The sequence below is a fragment of the Tamandua tetradactyla genome, chromosome X (genome assembly GCF_023851605.1).
Source record: "Tamandua tetradactyla isolate mTamTet1 chromosome X, mTamTet1.pri, whole genome shotgun sequence".
Lineage (NCBI taxonomy): Eukaryota > Metazoa > Chordata > Mammalia > Pilosa > Myrmecophagidae > Tamandua > Tamandua tetradactyla.
The window spans coordinates 70,914,061-70,927,424 of NC_135353.1; the positions used below are offsets into that span (position 1 = coordinate 70,914,061).

The 13,364-nt window shown below is 35.5% G+C and overlaps 1 pseudogene; it reads right to left on the reverse strand.

Annotated features, from left to right (window-relative positions):
- Window positions 1–3,698: 3,698 nt before the first annotated feature.
- On the reverse strand, window positions 3,699–5,222 carry LOC143670754 (coiled-coil domain-containing protein 125-like; annotated as a pseudogene).
- Window positions 5,223–13,364: the final 8,142 nt, after the last annotated feature.

The window sequence follows — 13,364 nt, forward strand, 5'->3', positions numbered from 1 at the left end:
TTGCTCTCTCTGAATCTCTCATTCTCCAAAATATTTCCTCTTTTATAGGACTCCAATAAACCAGTCAAGACCCACCGAAACGGGTGGAGACATGTCATCACCTAATCCAATTTAACAACCACTCTTGACTAAATCACATCATCCAGGGAGATGATCTCATTACAGTTTCAAACATACAGTATTGAATAGAGATTATTCTACCTTTATGAAATGCAATTTATAGTAAAACATGGCTTTTCTTAGGGGGCATATATCCTTTCAAACCAGCAAAATGCTCATACTTTTGTTGTCAGGTCTAGGAAACCACCTCCTATTACAAGATTTATAAGATATTTCCCTACATTTTCTTCTAACAGTTTTATGGTTTTAACTCTAAAGTTTAAATCTTTGATCCATTTTGAGTTAACGTGTGTATAAGAGGAGAGATATGGAACCTCTTTCATTCTTTTTCATATAGATATCCTGTTCTCCAAACACCATTTGTGGAAGAGGCTGCTCTGTTTCAGGTGGGTCGGCTTGACTGTCTTATCAATACCATTGTCCATAGATGAGAGGGTCAATTTCTGAACACTCAATTCTATTCCATTGGTCAGTGTATCTATCTTTATGCCAGTACCATGCTGTTTTGATCACTGTAGCTTTGTAATATGCTTTAAAGTCAGGTAGTGTGAGACCGCTCACTTCATTTTTCTTTCTCAAGATATTTTTAGCTATTTGAGACATCCTGCCCTTCCAAATACATTTGGTTATTGGCTTTTCTATTTCTGCAAAGTGCACTGTTGTGATTTTAATTGGTATTGCATTGAATCTATAACTCAATTTGGTAGAATTGATATCTTAACTATATTTAGTCTTCCAATCCATGAACATGGTATCCCCTTACATTTATTTAGGATTTCCATGATTTCTTTAGCAATTTCTTGTAGTTTTATGTGTAGAGGTCTTTTATATTCTTTGTTAAATTTATTCCTAAATATTCCATTCTTTTGGTTGTCATTGTAAATGGATTTCTTTTCTTGAATTCCTCCTCAGATTGCTTATCACTGGTGTATAGAACCACTACTGACATTTGGGTGTTGATCTGTTGTCCTGCTACTTTGCTGTACTCATTTATTTACTCGAGTAGCGTTGCTGTAGATTTTTCAGGATTTTTGAATATAGTATCATGTCATCTGCACACAGTGAGAGTTTTATTTCTTCCTTTCCAATTTGGTTTCCTTTTATTTCTTTTTCCTATGTAATTGCTCTGACTAGAACTTCCAGCACAATATTGAATAACAATGGTGACAATGGGCATCCTTGTCTTATTCCTGATCTTACAGGGAGAGCTTTCAGTCTTTTCCCGCATTAAGAATGATGTTAGCTGTGGGTTTTTCATATATTCCCTTTATCATGTTGATGAGGTTCCCTTTTACTCCTATCCTTTGAAATGTTTTCATCATGAAAGGATGTTGAATTTTGTCAAATGTCTTTTCTGTATTAATTGAGATGACTTATTTGATACTGATATGATGTATTGCATTAATTTATTTTCTTGTGCTGAACCAGCCTTGCATACCTGGAATAACTCTTACTTGGTCATGTTGTATAATTCTTTTAATGTGCTGCTGGATTCAATTCAGAAGTACTTTGGTGAGGATTTTGGCATCTATATTCATTAAAGAGATTGGTCTGTAATTTTCTTTTCTTGTAGTGTATTTGTTGTCTTTGGTATTAGGGTGATGTTGACTTAATAGAATAAGTTATGTAGCTTAACTTCCTCTGCAATTTCTTGAAGAGTTTGAGCAGGATTATTATGAATTATTTCTTCAATGCTTGGTCGAATTCACATGTGAAGCCCTTTGGTCCTGGACTTTTCTTTTTTGGGAGCTTCTTGAGTCTTGACATATTCATGTATGAAATGGGGATAATAGGATTGATTTTAGGCTTGTGGTTCTGATTACAGAATAAAATGTGTGAGGGCATACCTTAAAAACTTAAAATATGCCTGAATAAATAGAGGGGCTTGCAATGAACTAACTGTTCATGTAAATGTAGATGAGAGCTGGCTGGGTTTAGTTATGGCAGTTCTCTCTTTTCAGAGTTGGGATTTTAAACTTGAACAGGAAGACCATGGATTGGATAAGTAGGAAGAACATTCAGGGAGTTTCAGGAGATGAAGAACATGAATTTGGAGGATGGCACGCCAACTGGGAAAAAGGCATGAGAGGCAAGTTTAGAATGAAATTAATAGGAAGTAAGCAGATCATCTTTTTTTTTTCAAGTATCACTAAGTTTCTTTTTACTAAGCTCTTTCACTTTCATTTCACCTTACACCATGGTTAAATGGGATATGGGAATTTGGAGCTTGAAGGAATGCTAACATTTTTATTCTAGCATTCTCACTTTACATATGTAGAATATTGGAGACTAGTGGCTGGCTCGAGCCTTCCTAAGACCTTATAAGTGCTCCTTTTATCACTTTATGCTGATTTTAAACATTAGGTAAAAATCTACACTCTGTCATTATTTGATTAAAATTTAGATTTGTAATATACTTGAAGTTATCTGCGAGTCAGTTAACTAATATGCTTGCCTATATGAAAAATATATTCAAAAATAGCATAGACCAGGATTCCCTTCCAATCAGAGGTAATATTCAAAATATTTAACATCTGGCAGAGCACAGGTATTGACCTATTAGCTTAAACACCAGCTGTCAACACTTGATCCTACTGAAGCATGACAGGGAAATGACAATCCTGCTTCCATCTTTCCCCAGGAAATTAAGAATTTGATGAAAGAATCAGACATGGATACTCCATAGACATGACAGAACTATGAGGAAGAGTGAATATGTGCTTGGAAGTAAAGTAAATAGTATTCTATTAATTAGAAAATACTAAAATTTAAGCATACTTTCTATGCTTAGTGACTATGTCAAGTAGGACAGACTCCCAACTCAAATTTCTTTAGTCATATGAATGTAATTAACATCACCCAATTGCATATTTGAAAGTGGTTAAAATGGGAAATTTTAGGTTGTATATAAATTAGATGAAAAAAGATATTCATAGAACTGTAGAACACAAAGAGTGAACCCTAATGTAAGCCATGGGCAATGAATAATAATGTAATTATAATGATATTGTTTCATCAATTGTAACAAAGTTACCATACTAGTGCAAAACATTAATAATAGAAAAAGCTGTGTATGTGAGAGGGAGGTGTGCTGGTTTGAAACTGTTGTGTACCCCCAAAAAGTCATGTTCTGTAATCCTCATTCAATATTTTTGGGTGAGATCTTTTTTTTTTGAACATATCCACATACAGGGACAAACATTCTTACCATATGATCATTCCATTATTTTTATATAATCAATAACTCACAATATCATCACATAGTTGTATATTTATCATCATGATCATTTCTTAGAACATTTCCATCAATTCAGAAAAAGAAATAAAAAGAAAACAGAAAAAAATTCATACATACCATGCCCCTTACCCCTCCCTTTCATTGATTACTAGTCTTTCAATCAACTAAATTTATTTTAACATTTGTTCTCCCTATTATTTATTTATTTTTAATCCTTATGTTTACCTTGTCTGGGGAAAATGCATGAAGGGCAAATTTAGAATGAAATTAATAGGAAGCAAACAGATTATCTTAATCACAACCTCCAACAAAAAGAAAGCAAAGACACTAACCAAATCTATTAGCATCTTAAAGATTTCTTGAGGATTATCCTAGTCTTCAGTCTTCCTAGAACTGTTTTCTGAAGGAATAGCCTACAGTTTCTGCCCTAAGCTCTTCTTATTCCCTTGTGATATAAGTCCATCCTCACTACAATGCTTCCAAATTATCCATTTTGATGTTTTGGGTTTTTTTTTTTGCACAATTTATCAATTTGTGTCAATTTTAGTGTCTGGTCATTTTTCCTCAGTAATTATTGCCCAATGAAATTCCGAACACATCTCTCCTTACATAAACTTCTTTACTCTTCTGCAAGAGTTCCAACACTTGTTTGAGCTGAAGAAGCAGTTTCTGAGTGGATGCTGCTATTTTGGCACAGGAACAGGGGGTTCCCTCCAGGACTGTGATGAAGTCAGGCTTCCAGGATTGCAAACTCAAAACCTGGAATCTCTGTAAAGAAGATACTTTTATTATGGCACATGTTTTCCTGAGCCATCTTCTGGTATTTCATATCAAGCATTGCAAGGGAGGTTCAAAATTTCATTTTCAGATTTCACCATTTAAATTTCTTGTTTTCAGTTTCAAAGTTTCTTTGAGGACTGCACTTTCACAGTTTAATCCATCACACCTTTGGGTCCAACATTCCTCTGTATTTTAAATCTGTTTTGATCAAATTCTATTTCCTACTGCATAGCATTTATTTCCTTCTCCAAGGATCTCTTTAGTTCCACAGGTTTTTTTAAAAGTACTGCCTGGGTTTGAATTGTGGCTTTACCAAATATTTCCATGCTTTGATGAATTTTCAATGCTTCCTCTTTACCTTCAAGTTGTCTTTGAGATGCTTCAAGTTCAATTTTTAAAATTTCTACCTCTTCTAAAGTTTCATGAAGATGCCTCCTTAATTCAACATTTGACAATCCTGAATTAGAATTACTGCCTTCTTATATATCTGTTGACTTCTAAGTTTATTTTCTGTTTTCTCCACCAGAATGTAAACTCCATGACATTTGGGCCTTTGGCTGTATTCTTCACTGATGCCATTTTCAGTACCTAGAACAATGGCTGGTACCAGAACTACTTTGTGGTCTGTAATTGGAAATCCTGGTCCCTTGAGAATATGAATCTTGCAAGCCCTTATGCTTGGAACACTGAAAAATGTCACCACTACTTTCTTCCCTCTGTCTTGGAAGTTTGGGAGGGCTAAAGTTCTTTCCATCTGATATTTTCTAGATGTAAATAAATGTGAAACTTCCACTTAGTAAATAATACCTGGTCTTATTCCAAGGCCATATCATAAATCACCTTCTGTTATGTCATCTTCTGTTTGCCAGATTTGTACCTCTGAATCTCTTGATGACCTGACCACCTTGCTCATTAACCAAATGCCATCTCTATCATAAGGATAAATAGGTTATCTGGTATGGATAGTCCTTGTCACAAGTTACATTTTTATATGTTAAGAGTCCAAAACCAGTGATTTATCATTATATTTTATACATTTCCATTTAAGGTACTGTAGGAAGCTGTGGTTTATACATACAATGGAATATTATGCAGCCATGAGATAGAATAAAGTCATGAAGCATGTAACAACGAGGACAGACTTTGAGGACATCATGCTGACTGAAATTAGCCAGAAACAAAATGACAAATGCTATGGTCTCACTAATATGAACTAACATTAATTAGGGAACTTTGAGAGTTAAAGTTAAGAACATAGTTTATTAGGAGATAGAAATAGGGTAGAGATTGGGTATTTGGTGAGGAAGGGACACAGACTGTGCAACAGGTCTGATCGTAAAAATTCAGAAATACATAACATAATAATTCCTGATTGTAGTGCAATAATATAAGTACACTGAATGAAGCTGAATGTGACTATGATAGAGTAAGAAGGGCTGGGGGCATGTATGAAACCAGAAGGAGAAAAGAAAGGATAAAGACTGAGACGATATAATTTAGGAATGCCTAGAGTGGACAATGATGGTGATTAAAGGTACAAATAAAAAAAAAACGTTTTTCCATGAAGGAGAACAAATGAATTTCAACATTGCAAGGTGTTGAAAATGAATGGTATATAGAAAAAGTACAATAAATGCAAGCAAGGGTCTATAGTCAACAGTAACATTGTAATATGCTTCCAACGAATGTAACAAAGGCATTATGCCAAAACTAAATGCCAAAAGGTGGGGGGTATGGGGGAGGGATACGCATTCTTTGTGAAAGAAAATGAAATGTCTTCTTAAAGATTATGGTGGTGAACCAACGTCTGTATACTTAGGTTGGATTGTATGGAGTGTGACTAAAACTGTTTTAAAATGAACAGAAACAAGTGTCAGAGAAAATGCAGAGAAAGGGATGTATCTATTCACTATTGGTTGGGAAACTGAGAGGTGCAGGGCCTTGAAAGGCAGTATGGTGGTTCAACAGGAAGCTGGGGGTAGGGTTGCCACATAATCCTAAAACCCTGTGGTTCAGTATATACCTGGAGAAACTGAGTGTGGGGACATGAATAGACATTTGTGTTGTAGTGCTTATCACCGTGAGTGTTCTTGATTAACAATGGATGGAAGTGACCAAATGGTACAACGACTAAGGAATGGAAGGGGGTACTTTGGTGTATACATACAATGGACTTCTGAGCAGCTGAAAGAAGGAAGTTGTGGGGCATGCCACTAGGTGTATGAACCTTAAGGATTATATGTTGAATGAAATGTCAGGAACAAACAGAGAAATATTATCATGGTTCAATCATATGGACTACGTATAATATAAAAACTCAGTGAACTGAAGTTGAGAGCATGGGTTATCATGTTGGGGCTTATTGTAAAGGGACCTAGATTCTAAGCTCTTACAGCAGTCACATATATTTAGGAGTTATAACTGTTATTTCTAAATTCTATGATTCTGAACTATTTTTATGTAACATGGTCATTCCCAGAAAATTTGGGTATTTATGTCACACCTGAGACGGTTAGAGCTCTGAAGCTATGAAAGTTAGTAGTACTCCATTGATGAACTGTTTAAAAAGTTGAAAAAGTGACCAGGCATTGACTAAAGATTTGAATGAAGCTGATCTGCATAGGACTAAGGTATATCAGAATATAGGGTAAAGGATGATATGGTCCATATTTTAAATGTTCAACTTCTGTATGTATTTTTGCTGATATGCCTTTAAGAGGGAACCATTATGGAAGAAGCCACAGAATAGACAGAGCCAACAGGAGACCTAGATGTTTGGAAAGTCCCTGGGGAAGGTGTTTGAAACAAGAAGCCAAAGGACCAGTAGATGCCAGCCCCATGCCTTCTCAATTGAAGAGGTGCTCCAGACCCACTGACCTTCTTCAGTCAAGGTATCTTTTCCTAGATGCCTTAATTTGGATATTTTTATGGGCTTAGAACTGTAAACCTTACACAAACTATTCCATTTCTGGTGTATTGCATTCTAGCAGCTTAAGTAAACTAAGCCTTTATATTTCTTCACTTCGTGTTATCTATCATTTACATGAAATCTAGTTCCATTTTTTCATCTTTCTTGCCATTTGTTATTTTATGTGTTCAAGTTCAATTGTCCTATCTTCTAATTTGCTTTTCCTTTCTTCTGCCTGTTCAAATCTGCTATTGTGTGTCTCTAGGATACTTTTAATGGGGTCTAAAGTATCTTTCATCTCTATAAGATCTTGCCATTTTTCTATTTATTCTTTCAAATTCTTTTTTATGCTCTTCCAGTGTGTTTTTTGTTTTTGTATGCTGTATGGTGGGGTCACATTTCATTATTTTTCCATGTGAGTATCCTGTAATTGCAGCACCATTTGTTGAATTTTTCTTTATTGGTTTTGTTTCTTTGTTTTGCTTGTTTGCTTGCTTTTTGGGAATTGAACCCAGGTCTCCCATATGGCAGGCAAGAAAAAATAACAATCATAAAAGATTATGCTCCTAATCAAGGAGCTCCAAAATATATGAGACAGACATTGGTAAAACTGAAGGGATAGATAGATGTTTCAACAATAATATTAGGAGATGTCAATACACCAATATCCTCTATAGATAGAACAACCAGACAGAGGGTCAACAAGGAAATAGAGAACTTAAACAATTTGATAAATGAATTAGACCTAACAGACATATAAAAGTTATTACAACCCAAAAGATTCTTCTCTAGTGCTCATGGAACATTTTCCAGGATAGATCATATGCTGGGGGTACAAAACAGGTCTTTATAAATTTAGAAACATTGAAGTTATTCAAAGCACTTTCTTTGATCATAAGGGAATGCAGCTGGAAATAAAGAGTACAATGAGATACCACCTCACCTATCAGAATGGCTGCTATTAATCAAACAGGAAACTACAAATATTGGAGAGGACATGGAGAAATTTGGACAGTTGGTACAGCTGCTATGGAAGACAGTCTGCTGGTTCCTCAGAAAACTAAATAGCAAGTTGCCTTATGACCCAGCAATACCACTATTCAGTATATACCCAGGAGAGCTGAAAGCAGTGACACAAATAGTTGCATGCCAATGTCCACAGCAGCATTATTCACATTCACCAAAAGATGGAAACAATCCAACTGCTCATCAATAGATGAGTGGATTAACAAAATGTAGTATATACATATGATGGAATATTATTCAGCAGTAAGATGAAACAACATCCTGAGGCACATGACAAGATGGATGAGCCTTAAAGCCATAATGCTGAGTGAAATAAACCAGACATAAAAGGAAAGATATTGTGGATTCCACTTTTATGACCATGGTAAAAGTAAAAATCAGAGGCTTATAATAAAGAATATAGGTGACCTAGAGATACACAGAAGTTTGAGATGGGTGAAAAGTTAGCTAATGAGGTTGAACTTAATTGTAAGTGAGTAGATATAAGTGAATGTGGTTCACAAGTGGGTCTATAAGTAATATTACCATATTGAAGGTGAACATGATTGAAATAGGTTCTATAGACTCATATGTCCCATTGATTAACACTACAAATATAAATAAGTTCTTGCAAGAACTACTGAAAAGTTACGGATCTTGTACAAAAAGGGTATAATTTCAGGGTATGGGGGCAACTGCTATTGCCTGCTATGGACTATGTTTAACAGGAAAACATCATCAGTACTGCAGCAATACCAGTGGTATACAATAGGGGGAGGGACAAGAGTAAGGGGGTGGTTTGGATTTTCTATTTGGTGATGGTCTGTTTATTGGTTTTCATTTGGGAACAATGAAATTATCTAAAATTGAGAGTATTGATGGACTGTTGACTTTAGGTGTTCTATATGAGTCCCAGGACATAGAGGTGGATGAAAGATTCACTGACTGAGGAATAGATTGGCAAATGATAGTGTATATGTATGACTGAACATTGTGCTGCTGCAAAAATGAATGAAGTGGTAAGGCATGCAACAGTGTGAATGAACCTGTGGGACATTTGGTGTGGCAAAATATTACAGAAACCAAAAAGCAAATATTGTATGATACCATTTAGAAAATAATTATAAGAAAACTGGGGCCTAGATTATAAGCTCTTATAGCAGTCACACTTAGTCTGGAGTGGTAATTGTTATTTCTAGATTGTGAGGGGCTGTTTTATATGTGTATAACCTGGTATTTAGAGATAAGAATAAAAGACAACCAGGTCAGGATTAACATAATTCAGAATACAGGGGTAAGGAAGACATTGCCTGTATTTTAGAACTTCACCTATTCTTTGGGACCAAAGGAAGAAAGGTTTATTTTGTACATAACCTCAATTTCTATAGCACATAATCTAACATAACCCATCTGTATAGGTTATTCAAACAATCCAAACACATGGAGCCCAGAATAACAATGAGAGCCTTTAATACTGTACAGGCCAATTTAATGCCTTGATACATCTCAGAGTACATTAAGCAGATAATCAAAATGAATTGGCAAAGTCCCTTGGGAGAGAGAGAACATATATGGAACTATTAAATTTTACCACCAGTGAAACCCCAGATACTGTGCCAAACATTATGGACACGTAAATCCATAGTCCAAGCACTTGATCTTGAGGCTTCCTTTAGCTTATGTAAATAGAAGAGAAGCTTAGCCTATCTATAGGTATACCTAGAAGTCATCTCTGGAGGACCTCTATTGTTTCTCAGATGTGGCCCCTCTCTCTCTAAGACCAACTCTGCAATTGAAACCATTGCTCTCCCCTCTATATGGGACAGGACATCCAGGGATGAAAGTTTCCCTGGCAGAGTGGGAAATGACTCCAAGGGATGAGCCTGGCCCTGGCACTGTGGGATCAACAGTGCCATCCTGACCAAAGGGGGGGGTGAAAGAAGTGTAGCAAATTAGGTGTGGATGGCTGAAAGAGTTCAGGTGGAATCGAGAGGCTGTTCTGTATGTCACTCTTATGCACACTTCAGTTAGACATTGCTACCTGCCATAACTTGCCAAGCCCTGACCACAACTATCCCTGCCAGTCCTGAAGAATACCCAGGGTATTATGTAAGATTCTACAAAGGTTCCATGCACTGGGATAGTTTTCCAGAAACCTTTAGCCTCCAGGTGTGTCCCTGGATGAGATAGGTCCTGAAATGCAGAGGGCCAGACTTTCCAAAACATCGACTAGTTCCATTCCCCTGTTGTCAACAGTCCCTTTCAACATGAAAAGGTTGGAATGAGCCTGGCCCAAATACCATTAAAGAGTGGGAGAAAGATCAAAGGTGATGGTGGAGTTATACAGAGAGGGTAAGGTTTAACAAATGAATTTGAGTGCTGAACCATTATATTGATATATCTTTCAGGTTCCAGTATCTTAGAGCAGCCAGAAGTAAAAACCTAAAGTGTGGCATTGTAACCCATACTAAACTCTGAAATCTCTTCTACAACTAATTGTTAAAATGTACTTTGAAATTTATTGCTTTTTTTTGTATATTTGTTATATTTCACAAAAAAGAAAAAAGAGGAGAAGGAAGAGTATAACACAGAGGATAGGATTTGATGGATGATTGTGACTGCTGAGTCATTTTATTGATGTTTCTTTTGGTCTCAGTAGCTTGGATCAGCTAGAGGAAAAGATGAAGATCATGGAATTTGGACTCATGCCAGTTTTTGGGATCTGTTCTATAGCTACTTGTTCACACATAATTGGAAGTTTGTTGCTTTTCTGTGTATATGTTATACTTCACAATAGAAAATATGTTTTAAAAAAACTACAAAGAGAAACTATCTCACGCCTACTAGAATGGCCATTATAAAAACAAAAAACAGAGAACTACAAGTTTTGGAGAGGATGTGGAGAAATAGGTACACTTATTCATTGTTGGTGGGAATGCACAATGGTGCTGTCACTCTGGAAGGCACCTGGCGATTTCTTAGAAAGTTAAATATAAAATTGCCATATAATCCAGCAATTCTGTTTTTAGGCATATACTCAGAAGAACTGAAAGAAAGAGCACAAATACACATTTGCAGACAGATGTTTATAGTTGCATTATTTATGATTGACAATAGATGGAAACGGCCCAAGTTTCCATCAATGGATGAGTGGAAAAACAATCTGTGGTACATGCATATGATGGAATATTATGCATTGTAGGAAAGAATGAAGTCAAAATAAATGCAATGGTGTGGATGAACCTTGAGGACTTTATGTTGAGCAAAATAAGCCAGAACAAAAGGACAAATGCTGCATGGTCTCACTTATATGAATTAATTGTCATGAGTAAATGCAGAGCTAAATTCTAGAGCATAGGTTATCAGGACATAGAAAGAGGACAGAGATTGGGCAATTGATACTTAAGGAATACAGAATGTTTAATAAAGTTGATTGTAAACGTTCAGAATTGGATAGCATGGTACTGTGTGATGGCAGCATAATACTGTAGTGTAAGTAACAAAGATGAGTGTGAGTATGGTTAGAATAGGAAGGCTAGCGTCATGTACGTCACCCAAAGGAAAGCTAGAGGATAAAAATGGGACTGTATAACTTAGTGAAACCTAGAGTGGTTGATAATGGTGGTTAATTGTACAAATATAAGAAGGTTCTTACATAAATTAGAACTAATGCACATTACTATTACAAGGTGTTATTAATACAGTGGTATATGGGAAAAATACAATCATGCAAATTAAGGTCTATAGTTAACAGTAACACTGAAATATTCTTTGGTTAATTATAACAAAGGCACTAAACCAAAGCTAAATGTCAGTAATAGGGGGATATAAGGGTATGAGACTTTTTGGGGGGGAAGAAATGAGAATGTTCTCATATTGATTGTGATGGTGAATGCATAAGTTTGTGAATATATCAAGAGCCATTGATTGTACATGTAGGAAGGACTACATCGTGAATATAACTGTTTAAATAATAAATATGTAATAAATAGATTTCAACAGGCCTATAACTAGTAAAGAGATGGGATCTGTCATCAAAACCTCCCAACAAAGAAAAGCCCAGGACCACACAGATTCCTGGTGGAGTTTTACCAAACATTTCAAGAATTACCAGCAAATCTGCTCAAAGTCTTCTAAAACACTGAAGAGGAGGGAATACCCCTAATTCATTCTGTAAGGCAAACATCACCCTAATACAAAAGTCAGTTAAAGATATCACACACAAAAAAGAAAATTATAGACCAATATCCCTTACGAATAAAGATGCAAAAATCCTCAACAAAATAATAACTGAATCCAACAGCACATGAATAGAATTACACAACAAGATCAAGTGGGATTCATCCCAGGTATGCAATGGTAGTTGAACATAAGAGATTCAATTAATTTGATACATCACATTAACAGAACCCAGGAGAAAACCACACGCTCCTCTCAATTGATGCAGAAAAGGCAATCCATTATGTGTCTTGATTAAAAGCACTAAAAAAAATAGGAACAGAAGGAAATTTCTTCAACATGATAACAGGCATAAATGAAAAACCCACAGATAACATTATACTCAATGATGAAAGACCAAAAGCCTTCCCTCTAAGATAAAGAACAAGACAAGGATGCCCACTGGAACCACTGTTATTCAATATTGTACTGGAAGTTGAAGCCAGAGCAATTAGGCGAGGAAAAAAAAATAAAGACATCCAAATTGGAAAGAAAGAAGTAAAACTTTCCCTATTTGCAGATGGCATGATCCTATATACAGAATATTCTGAAAAATCCACAACAAAGTTTTTAGAATTAATAAATGAATTCATAAATGTTTCAAGGTACAAAATCAAAGAGCAAAAATCAGTAGTGTTTCTATACACTGGTAATGAAGAATCTGAAGAGAAAATCAAGAAAAAAATATCATTTACAATAGCAAAGAAAAAAATCTATTATCTAGGAATAAATCCAACCAAGGATGTAACAGACTTGTATGCATAAAACTAGAAAACATGGTTAAATGAAATTAAAGAAGAGCTAAATAATAAAAAAGCCATTCTGTGTTCACTGATTGGAAGACTAAATATTTCAATGTGCTATTTCTACCTAAAGAGATTTACAGATTAAATCCCAACAAAAATCCCAACAACCTTGTTTACAGAAATGTAAAAGTAATCATCACATTCATATGTAAGGGTAAGGGGCCAAAGCCATCTTGAAAAAGATGAGCAAAGCAAGATGACTTACATTTCCAAATTGTAAAAGTTATTACAAAGCTACACTAATCAAAACAGCATGGTAATGGCACAAGGACACACATAGACCAATGAA